Genomic DNA, 18495 nt, shown 5'->3' with positions numbered 1-18495 from the left:
GAGATCATTAACAAGTTCCCCCTGTGTAGTTTTAGGCTGATCTCTCATCTTCCACATGATCAAGGATACCCCATGAGGTGAGATTTTGCATGGTGCCCCAGATTGATGTTGATTGATAGTCATTTTGTATTACTTCCATTGTCTTACTATTGCACCAACAGTTGTCTCCTTCTCACCCAGCGTCTTACTTATGGTTTTGTAGCCCATTCCAGCTTTGTGCAGGTCTATGATCTTGTCCCCGACATCCTTAGAAAGTTCTTTGGTCTTTCCCATGTTGTAGAGGTTAGAGTCTGATTGATTGAGTCTGTGGACAGGAATCTTTTACAAAGGTGACTATGTAAGACAGCTGTCTTTAATGCAGGTAACAAGTTAATTAGGAGCGTCTAGCTAGTCTGTAGGAGACAGAACTTAATGGTTTGTAGGGGATCAAATACTTACATGCCTTTGTCAGTGAGCAAATTTACAAAATCAGCAAAGGGTCAAATACTTATTTCCCCCACTGTATGGTGTTGTACTATACCATGTACATAGAATTCTTAACAGATTTCCTGTCAAAACTCGGCTTTCCTCATCATTACAACTATGCTAGCATACAAGCACTTTTGACTTTATTCTTTGTATCACAAACTGATCCAAATCTACAAGATTATATCATGCACATGGTCGTTTTATGGCTCCATGCAGCCTATAGGGCCATATTGTGCCTCCGTATACACCGTGGTGCAGAATTATTGGGCAATTTGTATTTTTTATTATAATACTGAACAATTACAGAGTTTTTGATGAATCCATAAATCTGAGACCTGAATATTTAAGAAAGTGAAGTTTTGACTTTCTTAGGGTCCTTTCACATTGCATTTTGTTACACGCTCTGTGGACTGTCGGGGATTATGTCCGAACGAACCACCTGCAAAACGAGTTTTGGGCGTGTTCGCCACTGGGGCCATAGACTATAATGGTGCTGATAGAGTGAACATGCTCTCTGTCATGCATCATTTTCGTTGTATATGCCAAAAAGCAGCAGACACTCAGACTTGGTATAAAATGACACACAACAAGAAAACAGATTTGCAAAAATACTCTGCAGTATAATATATGACAGTAATCAGCAAGTGCTGGATAACAAATACAGGGTATTTAGTCGATACTTTTTTTGCAAAAAAATTTATACCAAGCTGCTTCACTGCGTCAATGTAACCCGTATCGAAGCAGTCCCTTTCTAATGTATTTAAAACCTGAACATCTGAACAGTGTCTAAAATGAACAGGATTCGGACAGGCGCTTCTTAGTATGGGCTTGTGGTGCAAGACAGTTCTTTTGTGCATGCCACACAAGAGAGGGGTGGGGTCTCTCAAACCATGCTAGGCAAGGAAAAAACGGATTAAAAACACATGTGACATGCACAAGTGTGAACAAGTCGGTAAGACAACATTCACACCACCCACTAACTGAGACACAACAAGAAAACAGATTTGCAAAAATACTCTGCAGTATAATATATGACAGTAATCAGCAAGTGCTGGATAACAAATACAGGGTATTTAGTCGATACTTTTTTGCAAAAAAAATGTATACCAAGCTGCTTCACCGCATCAAGGTAACCCGTATCGAAGCAGTCCCTATCTAATGTATTTTTGCAAAAAAACGTATTTTTAATCCGATTCAGTAATCCTCAAATGTTCAGGAGAATATAAGATCTAAAGCTACTTGTACATTAATACATTACTTTTTGCTACTGTTGAGATCTTAGCTATTCTTATAGTTCACAGCTTTGATAATGTATTTACACATATGCAGAGCATCCAACGGTAAAGAAGTTCATGTCACTTTTTATGAAATCTGTTGCACTGCCCATAGAAACCTCACATCAGTCCCATTTTTCTCTTTACTATTTTTTATGTAAATATCATAAGGAGTTTTCAGGGAATTTTCAGTCCCATTGACTTGACGGAATGCTTTACATTCAATAAAGTGTTTTGTGGTTATTGTGGTTTTCCAGAGCATACCCTAATGTTAAAGTCTTGGAAAACCCTTCTAGCCTTAATTTAAAGTTAAATCTAACAGGAGCATGCCATACTGGTTTAATCACGCAATATAAAACAGCCATATTGAATAGACTACTATTATGTACTGTATATAATCCAATAAGGCATTTTTCACTATATGGCTGTATAACTTAATAACTAAATATGATCATTCCCTTCAAAGTGTACACTAATCGTCAAAATTGTCCAGTCCAGCATGTTACATTGTACGGACTTGGGGTGTTCAAGGGATCCCAGCTGGGTTAGGCTAGGTTCACACTAGCGTTCAGGAGGACTGCAGATGGCAACCTACTTCCTCCGTTGTTCCTCCCTGAAGCTCCTCCTACGCTCCGCCTACTTCTGTATGCATCCTGCGCTTCCCTGCATACCTATCTTTAACATTGGGTATGCAGGGACATGCGTTGTATGCAGATGTGTCCGCATGCGGCGATTTGACGTGTGCAGCAACCGCATGAAAACGCAAAATTTTGCGTTTCCATGCGGTCGCCGCTCACGTCAAATCGCCGCATGCGGACTCATCCGCAAGCAAAGCATGTCCCTGCATACCCAATGTTATAGGCAGGTACGCAGGGAAACGCAGGACGCATACAGAAGTAGGTGAAGCTTCAGGGAGGAAAAAAAGGAGAAAGTAGCCCTCCTGAATGCAAATGTGAAACCAGCCTTAGTGAGATGATATAGCTTGAGCTTTACAGCCAAAAGTGTGCAGGCCTAACCATCACATCTGCATCAGCTCGTTGGAGTCCCAGTCAAATGCAGAATTAATGTACAGTGGGCCTCATTTTGTGTTATCGTTACAGCCACAGACTCTCTTATGGAAAGGCTTTCAACAAGATTTTGAAGAGTGCCTATGTGGATTTATATCTAATCAGGAAAAAAAGCATTTGTGAGGTTAGACAATGGTGTTTGGCATGAGGGTCTGTCTCTCAATCTGTGGACCAATTCATCCCAAATGTGTTCTTTGGGGTTGAGATGAGAACTGGGCAACCACTCGAGTTCTTCCATATCATACTCACCATGGTTTTAGGAGCTTTGCTTTGTGCATAGGGCACAGTCATTGTGGAACACGTTACTACAATGTTGGAGGCATACCATGGTTTAAAATGTATACTACTGTATTTCAATAATATTACTTTTCACTAGAAAATAAGTAAAAATCTTAAAAAACAGCCTCAAAGCATTAGCCTTTTTTCACCAAATTAGATTAGCTCTATACGTTCTGGTGGGCAATACTTTGGGGGCATTTACCAAAATTAGAATTGCAAATAGTTAAACATTAATTACTTCAGAGAAAATTTCCATTACTCCAATGTCCAGAGCTTTATTCCACTCCAGCAACAATGGAATTGTGCAACTTAGACTTGTATGCCACTACTCGACCATGGAAATCCTTTACTACAAAGATTCAGGAGCATACTTTTTGTGCTGATACAAGTTTTTCAACACTTGATGGCCCTGCATTGTAATTTTTTGTGTTCCACTGCTTTTCGACTGAGATGTTAAATATAGACACTACCACTTCACAGTGACAGTATCAATGTGATCTAAACTACCCTGCATTGTGATGAAGATGGTGCACAGTTGTTAGCTTAAATTCAGTAACCTGTTTGCAATTGGTATGGGTAACACACTTGAACTTAAAGGGAATCTGTCATCCCTGGCATGTATATGACCTATTACTATGGGCATACAGGTAATAGAAATGTTACACCAGTCCTACCTGTCTGCCTCATAGTAACGGTATTGTTGTTGTTGAGAAATGTTATATTCTGTCTTTATACAGTCATATGTTAAAGTTTGGGCACCTCCTATTAATGTTAACCTTGTTTCTTTATAACAATTTTGGTTTTTGCAACAGCTATTTCAGTTTCATATATCTAATAACTGATGGACTCAGTTATATTTCTGGATTCAAATGAGGTTTATTGTACTAACAGAAAATGTGCAATCTGCATTTAAACAAAATTTGACCGGTGCAAAAGTATGGGCACCTCAACATAAAAGTGACATTAATATTTCATAGATCCTCCTTTTGCAAAAATAACAGCCTCTTTTCGCTTCCTGTAGCTATTAATGAATTCCTGGATCCTGGATGAAGGTATTTGTGACCATTCCTGTTTACAAAACAATTCCAGTTCAGTTAAGTTTGATGGTCGCCGAGCATGGACAGCCCGCTTCAAATCATCCCACAGATGTTCAATGATATTCAGGTCTGGGGACTGGGATGGCCATTCCAGAACATTGTAATTGTTCCTCTGCATGAATGCCTGAGTAGATTTGGAGCGGTGTTTTGGATCATTGTCTTGCTGAAATATCCATCCCCTGCGTAACTTCAACTTCGTCACTGATTCTTGCACATTATTGTCAAGAATCTGCTGATACTGAGTTGAATCCATGCGACCCTCAACTTTAACAAGATTCCCGGTGCCGGCATTGGCCACACAGCCCCAAAGCATGATGGAACCTCCACCAAATTTTACTGTGGGTAGCAAGTGTCTTTCTTGGAATGCTGTGTTTTTTAGCCTCCATGCATAACGCCTTTTTGTATGACCAAACAACTCAATCTTTGTTTCATCAGCCTACAGGACCTTCTTCCAAAATGTAACTGGCTTGTCCAAATGTGCTTTTGCATACCTCAGGCTTCTCTGTTTGTGGCGTGCTTGCAGAAATGGCTTCTTTCGCATCACTCTCCCATACAGCTTCTCCTTGTGCAAAGTGCGCTGTATTGTTGACCGATGCACAGTGACACCATCTGCAGCAAGATGATGCTGCAGGTCTTTGGAGGTGGTCTGTGGATTGTCCTTGACTGTTCTCACCATTCTTCTTCTCTGCCTTTCTGATATTTTTCTTGGCCTGCCACTTCTGGGCATAACAAGAACTGTACCTGTGTTCTTCCATTTCCTTACTATGTTCCTCACAGTGGAAACTGACAGGTTAAATCTCTGAGACAACTTTTTGTATCCTTCCCCTGAAAAGCTATGTTGAATAATCTTTGTTTTCAGATCATTTGAGAGTTGTTTTGAGGGTCCCATGATGCCACTCTTCATAGGAGAATCAAATAGGAGAACTACTTGCAATTGGCCACCTTAAATACCTTTTCTCATGATTTGATACACCTGGCTATGAAGTTCAAAGCTCAATGAGGTTACAAAACCAATTTAGTGCTTCAGGAAGTCAGTAAAAAGTAGTTAGGAGTGTTCAAATCAAGAAAATGATAAGGGTGCCCATACTTTTGCACCAGTCAAATTTTGTTTAAAGGCAGATTGCACATTTTCTGTTTGTACAATAAACCTCATTTGAATCCAGAAATATAACTGAGTCCATCAGTTATTAGATATATGAAACTGAAATAGCTGTTGCAAAAAACAAAATTGTTATAAAGAAAAAAGGTTAACATTAATAGAGGTGCCCAAACTTTAACATATGACTGTATTAATTAATTCTTTCAGGCTCCAGGCACTGCATTCAGGGATCTTCTGTACAGGTGCTGGCGATTTCTGCTCCAGTGACTTCTGGCATGTGCGCCTATAAGATGCACTCCCCACTTCCTTCCTGCATAGTCATCGCTAAAAACCATGTGTACATAGTGATGACTATGCAGGGAGGAAGTGAGGAGAGCTCCTTTTCAGCACGCTCGCCTTAGGTGACTGGAGCGGAAGTCGCTGGTGCAGAAGATCCCTGAATACAGTGCCCATAGAAGGGAGGATAAGGTATGTATTTCTGAGGAGTGCTGAGCACAGGATTCCAGGACCAGAACTGACATGCATGGAAGGGGGGTCGTATTGTAATGAAGACAGGAGGCAGAGATTTCTTCCAGGCACCGCCCACCCCGGAGTCTGGAAGAAATCATTAACATAAGGAAAGAATATAACATTTCTCAACAACAAGACCATTAATATGAGGCATTGTAACAATGATAGTAGAACACTCAGGAACCTCTTGGCTTGAGACAAATGAGTCAACTGAACAAGAGTATGGTGACAAGTCTGTATTAGGCTGGTTTCACATTAGCGCTTTTGTGCGCAACGCATCGTGCGCACCCGTGCGCATTCGCACTGCGCACCTATGTTTAATATGACGTGCGCATGGTCTTGCGCACACTTGCGTTTTCGTGTGCATGCGTTTTTTTGTCTTTCGCACCAGGCGCGCCAGACGCAACATGTTGCATTTTTTGGTGCGCCCTCTCTCGGCAAAAAAACGCATGCGCACGCTTGCGCACGGAATGCGCAAAAAGAACACATTGAAGTATATGGGAACGCATGCGTGCGCATGGTCTTGCGCACGGTTGGGTTTTTTTGCGCATGCGTTTTTGAGTTAAACAAGTCTAGAATGTTCTCTAGACAATGGAAAAAATGTCACACCGAAAAACGCATGTGCATAAAAAACGTAAACGCATGCAAAAACGCATGTAAAACGCATGCAACGCTGCGTTTTTTTTTACGCATCAGCGTGCGCATGACGTTAAAAAAAGCGCGTTTGTTTTGCGTTTTTCTTTGCGTTTTTTTATGCGCCCGATGCGCTGCGCAAAAAAACACTAATGTGAAACTAGCCTTACACAAATAGACGTAGGTGCCGCAAGTGAGCAACAGTTCAAGAACGAACAGCAAGCAGGGAAATACAAGTAGTACATATGCAGCACTGCTGCAAGTATAGTCTCTTGGGAGAGGCACACACTAGAGTATGCTGATTATAAGACACAGTTCACAGCAGGGCAGGCAGTCTCTGCATAAGAGTCACGAAAACAGAGAGAGCTGTGAACCTCTTAGGAAGTCCAGTACAGTAAAATATACTGCCACTGCACACAAACAAAACTAGCTGAAGCAGGCCGAGCTTAGGTGTCCTAAGCGGGCAGACAGAGGCAGAAGCAGAGAACACACACAAAGCTTGCTGCAGGTGCAAAATTGAGAGCTGGAGAGGTTTGCAAGAAGGACTGAACCAGATCTTCTGGACAGGAACAGTCTCTTGCAGCACAGAGCCAGGGAATCAAGCAGAATACACTAGCATGGACTGGAAGGCAAACTAGGGTTATAAGGCAGGGAAGGCGGATCACATGAGCAGGAGCGAGGCAGCAGACACCATCTTGAAAAAGGGCTATAAAGCACAAAAGATGAACAGGGAATCCAGAGTCCTGACATTACTCCCTCCTTAACAGCAGCCTCAGGACAATTCCTGACCCCATTTCTCAGGGTATCTTTGATGGAACTGTGTAATCTTCTGCCACGGGTACCCAAGAGTTCTCCTCAAGTGGATATCCCTGCCATCTTTTAAGATACTGAAGTCAATTTCTGGCGATCCTGGAATCAGTGATTTCAACCACCAAGAATTGCTCCTGCCCATCTACCAGTACGGGTTGTGGAGGGGGTACAACGCATCTCTGAAAGCTATTAGGAGAGACAGGCTTCAGTAGAGAGACATGGAATACTGGGTGTACCTTCATAGTCCTTGGCAGCTTTAGACAGCAGGCAACAGAAATCGCGATACTGCTGATCTTGAAAGGACCGATGAACTTCTGTCCCAGTTTCTGTGAAGGAACGTTCAGTCTTAGATTCTTAGTGGATAACCACTCTGGGCATCCTGCTTTGATTATGGGTGCCGGCTTCCGGAATCTATCAGTCGATCTCTTGTTACGCGAGATCACATAAGCAGGAGTGAAGCAGCAGACACCAACTTGAAAAGGGCTATAAAGCACAAAATATGAACACTCCAGAGTCCTGACAGGCATACGGGTAGGACTAGTGTAACATTTCTATTACCTGTATGCCCATAGTAATAAAAGATGCCTTAGATTCCCTTTAATATTCAGGAGTCATGTTCAAATACTTTTAGTCCATCTTCCTGGCAACACTTGATACCATTTTAATAGTAATTGACCAGTATATTTTTTGTAAAAAGAATTGGTCAGATAGCAGCTCAATTAGTTCAAAAGACAATTTATTCAATTTGCAAAACAGATACCTCCTCCTTTGTAAATTCACTTCAATGAATAGTAAGAGAAGATTTCAAGTTTTAGTATGTTCCTACATTCCATAGTTTGCCACCTCAATACATCTGCAAGGATGAAGGACAAGGTCTGGAACGAAGAAGCTCCTGGCTGAGGAGATAAGTGCACAGCATTGTCATTACATTCATGCTCTTTTGAAAATAGAGAGCGTTTTGAGAGTTTGGTGCCTAATTTTTGGAAAATGAAAGCTTTATCCCTTATGATTTGAAGCATTTTAATACCTGTAAAAGTGCATGATTTTCTATACAATATTAATAATAAATATCTTATTAAACCTATGATTCTATGCGTACGTCTCTAACACCTTTGCACTCAACAATGTCAAGTAATCTAAAGCTACAAAAATGGGTAAAAAGACAATGGATAAGAAGACCTTAAAGGGCTTGTCCCATGAACAAAGTCCATTTTAATCAATAGACCTTGGAATAGTGATAATTTCCACAATTGGATGTGTTTAAAAAATTGTTCCAGTGCGGAGATAATCTTATAAATGTGTCCCTGCTGTGTACTGTGTAATGGCTGTGTCTGACCGTACAGGGACATGGTATGATCATACCACATCTCCTGGACAGGGGAGGAAGCAAAAGAGTATACTGACGTTACAGCATGGGATCGCAAATAATTCTTTATTTGAGGCAAAACATTTTTAAAAAGCACGGAAAAAAAGCAAATGAAATACGCTCCTACTAGTGCAAACTGAAGCTGCAGGTGCTTGAGCAGCCTCTGTGCTGATGGCTAGCAGTGATAAAAGATGCAAAAACAAAGAGGGCACCGCGCTAAAGGTGCTGCTGGGTGGGCTGGAAATACCTGGTCACAATAAACAATCAAAGAAACAGTGACTGAAAAGGTAGACAGTATAGCATATAGATAATAAGATGCCTGCCTACCTTGGGGTGAATTGGTGCTCCAGCAGAGAAATGAGAATGAAGTGGAATGGAGGGTCGTGCTGCTGACCCATGGGTTAATCCACAAGAATGACTACAGCAGGAGGAGCCTGAGCGCTGTAGCAGGAGGAGGTGAGCTCAGTAATTCACTGATACTCACGCAGGACCACACCAGCACATGAAGGGTGTTAAGTGCACTGAGTAGAGGGAGACCGGAGAGCGTCCTCTAGATGGAACCCACCTTATCCTCACCAGAGACTGGGTGCACACGGTGTGTGCCGGCCGGAAGACGCCGCTGTCAGTGCCGAAGTGTGGAGGAGCGTGGTCTGGATGACGTCACCTAGAGTAGAGAGCTGGGAGACGGAGGCTGAGAAGGGCCAAACGCCAACACATTTCGAAGGTACACAGACCTTCTTCGTCAGGGCTGCTGGCCTGGCCACCGTCATAGCCATTAAATAGGGAAGCAAAATACCAGCCCCTCTGCTAGAGTGCCCTCATCTGCCTATAATCCTGCTGCAATTAGCCTGAGGATATGCATTTATTAAGGTGCAAAAATATATGTTGGAAAAGTATAAAATTAAAATTATAGAAAACTTTATTAGAATTAATTATATTAAAATGAGTAGAAGAAGTAGCCCTAAAAACATGTCCATATATTATAAGGTATATAATTAAAATTAGTATATGAATATATACAATGATACAAAAACATGCACACATATAAATAAGTGAATATATCATAAAATTACACCCATACTACTCTATTAAAGAATAAAAATGAAAAAATAGAAAGGAAAACATAAAGGATCATTTTGAAATAAGACAAAGTGTATAGCCTAGTATCATGAGAAGGCATAAAGTTCTATTTCGTGGTTTAACCCTTTAGGGGCTAGGCAATCAAGGGTAAAAATCCATTTGGATTCGGTACGCGACATCTGTTTAAGATAGTCGCCCCCTCTCATGTTTTCTTGTACCCTATGAATGCCACAAAAAAGTGCCCCTTTCACTGATAGTCCTTAAAATGCCTAGATAAGGGATGTCCGATAAAGCCCTTCTCAATATTATTAAAATGCTCTTTGATCCGATCTGTGAGCTTGCGTTTTGTGCGGCCCACGTAAATCTTGTTACAAGGGCATGTGATTAAGTAGATCACACCTGCAGAGTTGCAAGACATGCAGTCCTTGATACGAAATTCCTGGGAGCCATTAAAATTGTAAAATGTGTGTTGTTTTTTCTTGAACTCTGTGCGGATGCAACAAGAGCAGGTTCCACATGGTGTGAAACCAGAGGCCTGCGACTTCAAGGCTCTAATATTAACGTTACCCACTGTACTGTAGGTGCCACAATATTGCCTATTGTTTGACATTTCTAAAAATAAATTTTGGATACTTTCGTAAAAATTCACCTACTATTTTGTCTGATCGGAGAGTAGACCAGTGTTTCTGAATAATTGTAATAAATTTTTTGTGACCATGATGAAAATGTGTAATGATGGGTAGCTGGCGAATTTGCTCAGGTACATTCGTTGTATCATCCCTAGCTGGTCGATTTTTAGCTATCAAAGTGTGTCTGCATGTGGATTTGACCTCCTCATTGGCTATGTCCACTAATTGTTTAGAATACCCCTTTTCAATAAACTGATTTGTTAAGTATGCTGCCTCGTTTTCACAATCTTGGATCTTAGTGCAGTTTCGCCTTACACGGGTAAATTGTCCTTTAGAAATATTTTCCAGCCATATGGGTAGGTGGCAACTGTCAATATTAATAAAGCCATTGGAGTCCACTACTTTATGATGGCATTTGGTGTATAATTGATTACCCTCAATAAAGATATTTAAGTCTAAAAATTAACGGTAGTGGTACTTGTGGTTGCTGTAAACTCCAGACCAAAATCGTTGGTGTTCAGATTGGAGATGAATATGTCCAATTCACTTTGAGGGCCTCTCCAAATAAACAAAACATCATCGATAAATCGTCACTACAAAACTAGATTAGAATTGGCATATTGAAAAATATGAGACTCCTCCCTTTTAGCTATGTATATGCTCGTGTAGCTGGGTGCGAATCTGGTACCCATAGCTGTCCTCTATGTTTGAAAGTAAAACTGGCCCTCATACATAAAATAATTGTGTTCTAATATGAATAAAATACTGTCTAATATGAAGCGAGATTGGATTTTCGTATATACATTTAATTTATCGAGATAGTGTTCGACTGCCTCACAACCCCTAGAGTGATTTACAGTATACAGTACAGTACATAGCGACTTTATGTCCAGGGTACCCAAAATAAAGTCACTGCTCCATTGATCTGTTTCCAATACCTGGAGAGCCTGAGTGGTATCTTTGAGGTAAGCCGGAATAATCGACATGAACTTTTGAAGGTGGACTTCGACATACCGAGATAGATTTGACGTTTGGCAATTAATCCCCGAAATTATGGGTCTTCCTGGTGGGCAGGTGTCATTTTTGTGGCTTTTGGGGAGATGGTAAAACATTGCCGTACTTGGAGTTTTATTAAAGATAAAGTGATATTCCTTCTTAGTGAAGATTCCTAAGGTTTTACCTCTTAGGGCTAAGATATCTAAACTCTAAATATACCGTTCCGTAGGGTCATTCCTTAGTTTCCGGTAAGTAAGTTCATCGCCAAGGAGACGGTTAGATTCATCTCGGTATCTCGTTTGGTCTAAAATAACAATGCTCCCTCCCTTATCGGCGGGACATATAACAATGGCATTATTGGCCTGCAGATCAAGTAAAGCTTTCTTTCTGCATTATTGAGGTTTTGAGGAATATATTTAGAATTGATTTTTTTCATTTTCCTAATGTCGCGTGTGACCATGGTTTCAAAGCTGCGAAAGGCATTGGAGTATTCATGAACAGGGTGAAAAGCAGAGGGGTTAGCTAAATTTGTATGAATAAACCGGGAGGCATCATGGTTTACGGAATGGATAATTTCTGGTCCCTTTTTAAGAAAATATTTTTTGATGGCCAAATTGCGTAGAAATTGCTTCAAACTAATATATAAATTAAATGGTTTTGGAGTAACAGTTGGTGCGAATTTTAACCCCTTTTGAAGAAGTGATAATTCATTCTCGGAGGGGGTATAGGAACTTAAGTTGAAGATCCTCTGAGTAGAGGATGTTTTCATAATTGTTTTCTTTTTGGAGAGTTGCCTCCCCCTCCTGCCTCTTTTGGATTTCTTAAATTTCTTACCCGAAAAAAATCCTGGTTGACTTACGGGTGAAGGGTACGGCCTTTACCATTTTTATGGAGGGGGCTTTTTTTAGTAGGGCCTGCTTTTTTAAAAGAATTGCTAGTTTGTGGTGCTTTTAAAATTGACGGACCTGAGCTGTTTACTGGTACTCCACTTCTCTGTTCAGTGATTGCCTTATTGGGCATTATATGCTTAGTGTTACCTAAGCTTTGACTAGGTCCCGGAGTTTCCCTTATGTTTTGAGGTTTCGCTTACTTCATTAATGTGAGTTGGGAAAAGCGATTAGTGATCGGGATAGGGATACTCCGTACTTCCAATATTTGATTAGGACCTCCATTTGAGCTAGATGTAAATGATAAATTCGTTACCTCCGTGTTCTCATTAGGAGTGGCCTCATATGGTCTCCTTGTTTGAGGATCCTTATTGTATATAGAGACAGGCGTATAATGTGTTGAATTAGTATTAACATATACTGAGAAGGTTAAGGACTGTTCCAAAGTGTTTTGTACTGGGGTAGAATTATATTCATCCAGAACTAAGAGATCAGCAGATCCTTGATATACTGTATACTAGTAGATGGTGAGTCTAGTTGAGCCAAATATGATTTCTCAGAAAACTCACTAGGTACATTATCTCTTTCGAATTTCTTCATTTTTTTATTAAAAATTTCTTTCACCTTTTCTTTTAACCCCTTAGGCCTGTTTCACACTTGCTTTTTTTTGCAGCGCGTTTTTCCCGCAAAAAAACGCATTGAAAAACGCATACAAAAGCATACAACTGCTGCGTTTTTTTCAAGCATTTTTATGAGCATGCATGAAAAAAACGCAGCGTTTAAGCGTTTGTATGCGTTTTTAGTGCGTTTTTACCGCGTTTGCGTTTTTTTCCAACATTAGGTGGCCACTAACACTAACCCAAACCATGACTTTACTAACCCTAACCCTGACCCTAACCCTAACCCTGACCCTAACCCTAACCCTTAACCAAACCATACTTAACCCTAACCCTGACCCTAACCCTAACCCTAACCCTGACCCAAACCCTAACCCTAACCCTTAACCAAACCATACTTAACCCTAACCCTGACCCTAACCCTTAACCAAACCATACTTAACCTTAACCCTAACCCTTAACCAAACCATACTTAACCCTAACCCTGACCCTAACCCTAACCCTGACCCTAACCCTTAACCAAACCATACTTAACCTTAACCCTAACCCTAACCCTGACCCTAACCCTAACCCTGACCCTAACCCTAACCCTTAACCAAACCATACTTAACCCTAACCCTGACCCTAACCCTGAACCTAACCCTTAACCAAACCATACTTAACCCTAACCCTGACCCTAACCCTGACCCTAACCCTAACCCTGACCCTAACCCTTAACCAAACCATACTTAACCCTAACCCTGACCCTAACCCTGACCCTAACCCTAACCCTAACCCTGACCCTGACCCTAACCCTTAACCAAACCATACTTAACCCTAACCCTGACCCTAACCCTGACCCTAACCCTAACCCTAACCCTGACCCTAACCCTTAACCAAACCATACTTAACCTTAACCCTGACCCTAACCCTGACCCTAACCCTAACCCTGACCCTGACCCTGACCCTAACCCTTAACCAAACCATACTTAACCCTAACCCTGACCCTAACCCTAACCCTAACCCTAAACCCCCTTAACTAACCCTAACTTTACCCAAACCCCTAAATTCCATTGTCTAAACTAATGGTAAAAAAAAAAATGCATGTGCAAAAAAACGCATACATAAGCATGCCAATGCGCACATATGCTCACCATAGACTTATAATGGGTGTCTTGCTGTAAAAAAACGCATTGCGCGCGCATGCGTTTTTTTGAGGCAAATCGGACGCACAAAAAATGCAACAAGTTGCATTTTGTGCGCCCGAGCGCATACCGCAAAAAAACGCATGCGCGGTAAAACGCGTACAAACGCATGTGTATGCGCACATAAGCGCATCCCATGCAAAGTATAGGGAAAAAAACGCATGTGCTATTTAGCGCTAAATTACCGCGAAAAAAAACGCAAATGTGAAACCAGCCTTAACGACCGCCGATACGCCTTTTAACGGCGGTAATTAAGGGTACTAAAACCACAGCGCCGTTAATTCACGGCGCTGTGATTTAAGTGAATAGCGCCCCCAAGTGTCGGATTTTCTCTGGGGTCTCGGCTGCCAGGGGTAGCCGAGACCCCAGAGAACATGAATCGGTCGGTTTTTACCGACCCCCGCTTTTGCGATCGCCGTTATTAACCCTATAACGGCGACCGCAAAAAAAAAAGCCGCGATTTTACATTTAATTTCTCTCTCCTCTGATGTGATCGCACATCAGAGGAGAGAGAAATAGGGTCCCCGATCCCCCCCGGTACCTCTCCGTGGCCCTCCGTCCCCTCCCGGTGGTCCCACGTCCCGCCGGCATCCTCTGATGGGCGCCGCCATCTTGAAAATGGCGGGCGCTTGCGCAGTGCGCCCGCCGGGAATCTGCCGGCTCCGGCTGGCAGATTCCATTCATTATTTTGATCACTATGATAAACGATCATAGTGATCAAAATAAAAAAAATAGTACATAACCCCCCCGTTTATCACTCCCTTATATAGCCCAATATAATGAAATGAAGAAAATATTTTTTTTTTCAGTTTTCCATTAGGGTTAGGGTTAGGGTAGGGTTAGGGCTAGGGTTAGGGTTAGGGTTAGGTTAGGGTTAGGGGTAGGGTTAGGGTTAGGGTTGGGCTAAGGTTAGGGTTGGGCTAGGGTTAGGGTTGGGGTTGGGCTAGGGTTAGGGCTAGGGTTAGGGTTGTGCTAGGGCTAGGGTTGGGCTAGGGTTAGGGCTAGGGTTGGGCTAGGGTTAGGACTCGGGTCACGACTAGGGTTAGAATTAGGGTTAGGGTGAACTAGAATTAGGGTTAGAATTAGGAATTAGGGTTGGGATTAGGGTTAGGGTTGGGATTAGGGTTAGGGCGGGGATTAGGGTTAGGGGTGTGTTGGGGTTAGGGTTGGAGCAAGAATTGAGGGGTTTCCACCATTTGCCAACTTTGGGGGTCTAAAAATTGGGGTCTAAAAAATCACTTTTGTGGAAATAAAAAAAGACTTTTTATTTTCACGGCTCTGCGTTTATAAACTTTTGTGAAGCGCTTAGGGGTTCAATGTGCTCACCACACATATAGATAAGTTCCTTAGGGGGTCTAATTTCCAAAATGGGGTCACTTGTGGGGGGTTTCCACTGTTTAGGCCCATCAGGGGCTCTGCAAGCGCAACATGATGCCCGCAGACCATTCCATCAAAGTCTGCATTCCAAATGGCACTCCTTCCCTTCCGAGCTCTCCCATGCGCCCAAACAGTGGTTCCCCCCCACATATGGGGTATCGGCGTACTCAGGACAAATCGCATAACAACTGTGTGGGTATGATTTCTCCTGTTACCCTTGTAAAAATAAAAATTTGGGGGCGAAAAGATCATTTTTGTGGAAAAAAATGGATTTTTTTATTTTCACGGCTCTACGTAATAAACTTCTGTGAAGCACTTGAAGGTTCAAAGTGCTCACCACACATCTAGATAAGTTCCTTAATGGGTCTAGTTTCCAAAATGGGGTCACTTGTTGGAGTTTTCCACTGTTTAGGCACATTAAGGGCTCTCCGAACGCAACATGGCATCCGATCTCAATTCCAGCCAATTCTGCGTTGAAAAAGTCAAACGGCGCTCCATCCCTTGCGAGCTCTGCCGTGTGCTGAAAAAGTGGTTTACCCCCACATATAGGGTATCGGTGTATTCAGGAGAAATTGTACAACAAATTTTGTGGTTGATTTTCTCTTTTAACACTTGTGAAAATAAAAAAAATTGTTTCTGAAGTAAATTTTTTGCAAAAAAAGTTAAATGTTAATTTTTTCCTTCCACATTGCTTTAGTTCCTGTGAAGCACTTAAAGGGTTAATAAACTTCTTGAATGTGGTTTTGAGCACCTTGAGGGGTCTAGTGTTTAGAATGGTGCCACTTTTGGGTATTTTCTGTCATGTACACCCCTCAAAATGACTTTAAATATGATGTGGTCCCTAAAAAAAATGAGAAATCGCTGGTCAACTTTTAACCCTTATAACTTCCTAACAAAAAAAAATTTTGCTTCCAAAATTGTGCTAATGTAAAGGAGACATGTGGGAAATGTTATTTATTAAGAAATTTGTGTGACACATCTCTCTGATTTGAGGGCATAAAAATTTAAAGTTTTAAAATTTCAAAATTTTCACCATATTTCCGTTTTTTTCATAAATAAACACAAGACTTATCGAAGAAATTTTACCACTAACATGAAGTACAATATGTCACAAAAAACAATCTTAGAATCAGCAGGATCCATTACAGCGTTCCAGAGTTATAACCTCATAAAGGGACAGTTTTCAGAATTGTAAAAATTGGCCTGGTCATTAAACTGCAAACTGGCTCTGTCGCTAAGGGGTTAATCTTAATAATATGTTCTCAGAAAGAGTTTGAAGGCCTGACAAATTGTTAAACTGGTGTAGCTGCTCAAATAGCTTAGTAACCTGCTGACTAGTTCTCTCTAGTTTTGCAGCCCGCTTCTAAATTATAAACTGGAGCGTTTTGCGGGAAAACTTTGAAAACATGATATCCCATTCATGTTGAATATGGGGGTCTCCAAGGTCACCTGCTAGGGTTTTATAGAGTACTAGCCCCTTGGGGACAATATTAGCTTGTGCATACTTTTCCAGTGACGCTAACTCCCACATGTCCCTCATTATAATGAGCAGGTGTTTCTCCAATGATCTTAATAATTCCCTTTCTTGATCATCAGTACATGTGGGTAGATTACTAAGAGTAAACCGTTCTTTAATACATGTGTAACGATGTTCCCTATCTAGTTTCAATGCATTTATGGCCATTGGTGCTGCCTGGGTGTATAAGCACAGAACCACTAACGGTTAATACAAGGAATAAAAGCAAATGAAATACATCGGCGCTCCTACTAGTGCAAACTGAAGCTGCAGGTGCTTGAGCAGCCTCTGTGCTGATGGCTAGCAGTGATAAAAGATACAAAAACAAAGTTAGTGCTGGGTGGGCTGGAAATACCTGGTCACAATAAACAATCAAAGAAACAGTGGCTGAAAAGGTAGACAGTATAGCATATAGATAATAAGATGCCTGCCTACCTTGGGGTGAATTGGTGCTCCAGCAGAGAAATGAGAATGAAGTGGAATGGAGGGTCGTGCAGGATAACCTGCTGGGCTGCTGACCCATGGGTTAATCCACAGGAATGACTACAGCAGAAGGAGCCTGAGCGCTGTAGCAGGAGGAGGTGAGCTCAGTAATTCACTGATACTCACGCAGGACCACACCAGCACATGAAGGGTGTTAAGTGCACTTAGTAGAGGGAGGCTGGGGACCAGAGAGCGTCCTCCTCTAGATGGAACCCACCTTATCCTCACCAGAGACTGGGTGCACACGGTGTGCGCCGGCCGGAAGACGCCGCTGTCAGTGCCGAAGTGTGGAGGAGCGTGGTCTGGATGACGTCACCTAAAGTAGAGAGCTGTGAGACGGAGGCTGAGAAGGGCCAAACGCCAACGCGTTTCGAAGGTACACAGACCTTCTTCGTCAGGGCTGCTGGCCTGGCCACCGTCATAGCCATTAAATAGGGAAGCAAAATACCAGCCCCTCTGCTAGAGGGCCCTCATCTGCCTATAATCCTGCTGCAATTAGCCTGAGGATATGCATTTATTATTATATGTTGGAAAAGTATAAAATTAAAATTATAGAAAACTTTATTAGAATTAATTATATTAAAATGAGTAGAGGAAGTAGCTAGGCAACTCCATGACCTTAACGTGCTTCTTAATATGCAATAAGGCTAACAGTTATTGTAAGGAGAACAGTAATATTAGATACAGGAAAAGATAGCTGAAGCCTGACACACAAGCTGCGCTCCAGCTAAGACAATGCAAAGTTAAATATAAACAGTATAAATAAGCTTCACAAACTACTCTATTGTAACCCACTAATTGGCTTTCGATTATCGGGTCACGCTGATACAGCGTCCAAGATAAAGAAGCCTGCACTACACCCTAACACAGTTAACATCAGTGTATACTCACAGTTCTGTAGGTTTACAAAAAAGTCTGGTAGCTATTATTTGGTCCTGATGCAGCTGAGCTGCGTTGCTTGAGTTGAGCTCTTCCTTCAGGTTAACTGATCTCTCTTTCCTGGATTAAGGCAAGTCTCATTCCCTCTTTCAATGTGGAGGGATAGCTTCTACCACAAAGTTATTTTCCTCTCAGGTTACAAGAGTTTCTGGAAAACTGCTCTGGATGCACAATGTGACTCTTT

The sequence above is a fragment of the Dendrobates tinctorius genome, unplaced genomic scaffold, assembly GCF_039654945.1.
Source record: "Dendrobates tinctorius isolate UK_male_01 unplaced genomic scaffold, ASM3965494v1 ptg000016l, whole genome shotgun sequence".
NCBI classification, from domain to species: domain Eukaryota; kingdom Metazoa; phylum Chordata; class Amphibia; order Anura; family Dendrobatidae; genus Dendrobates; species Dendrobates tinctorius.
This window is presented reverse-complemented; position numbering follows the sequence as displayed.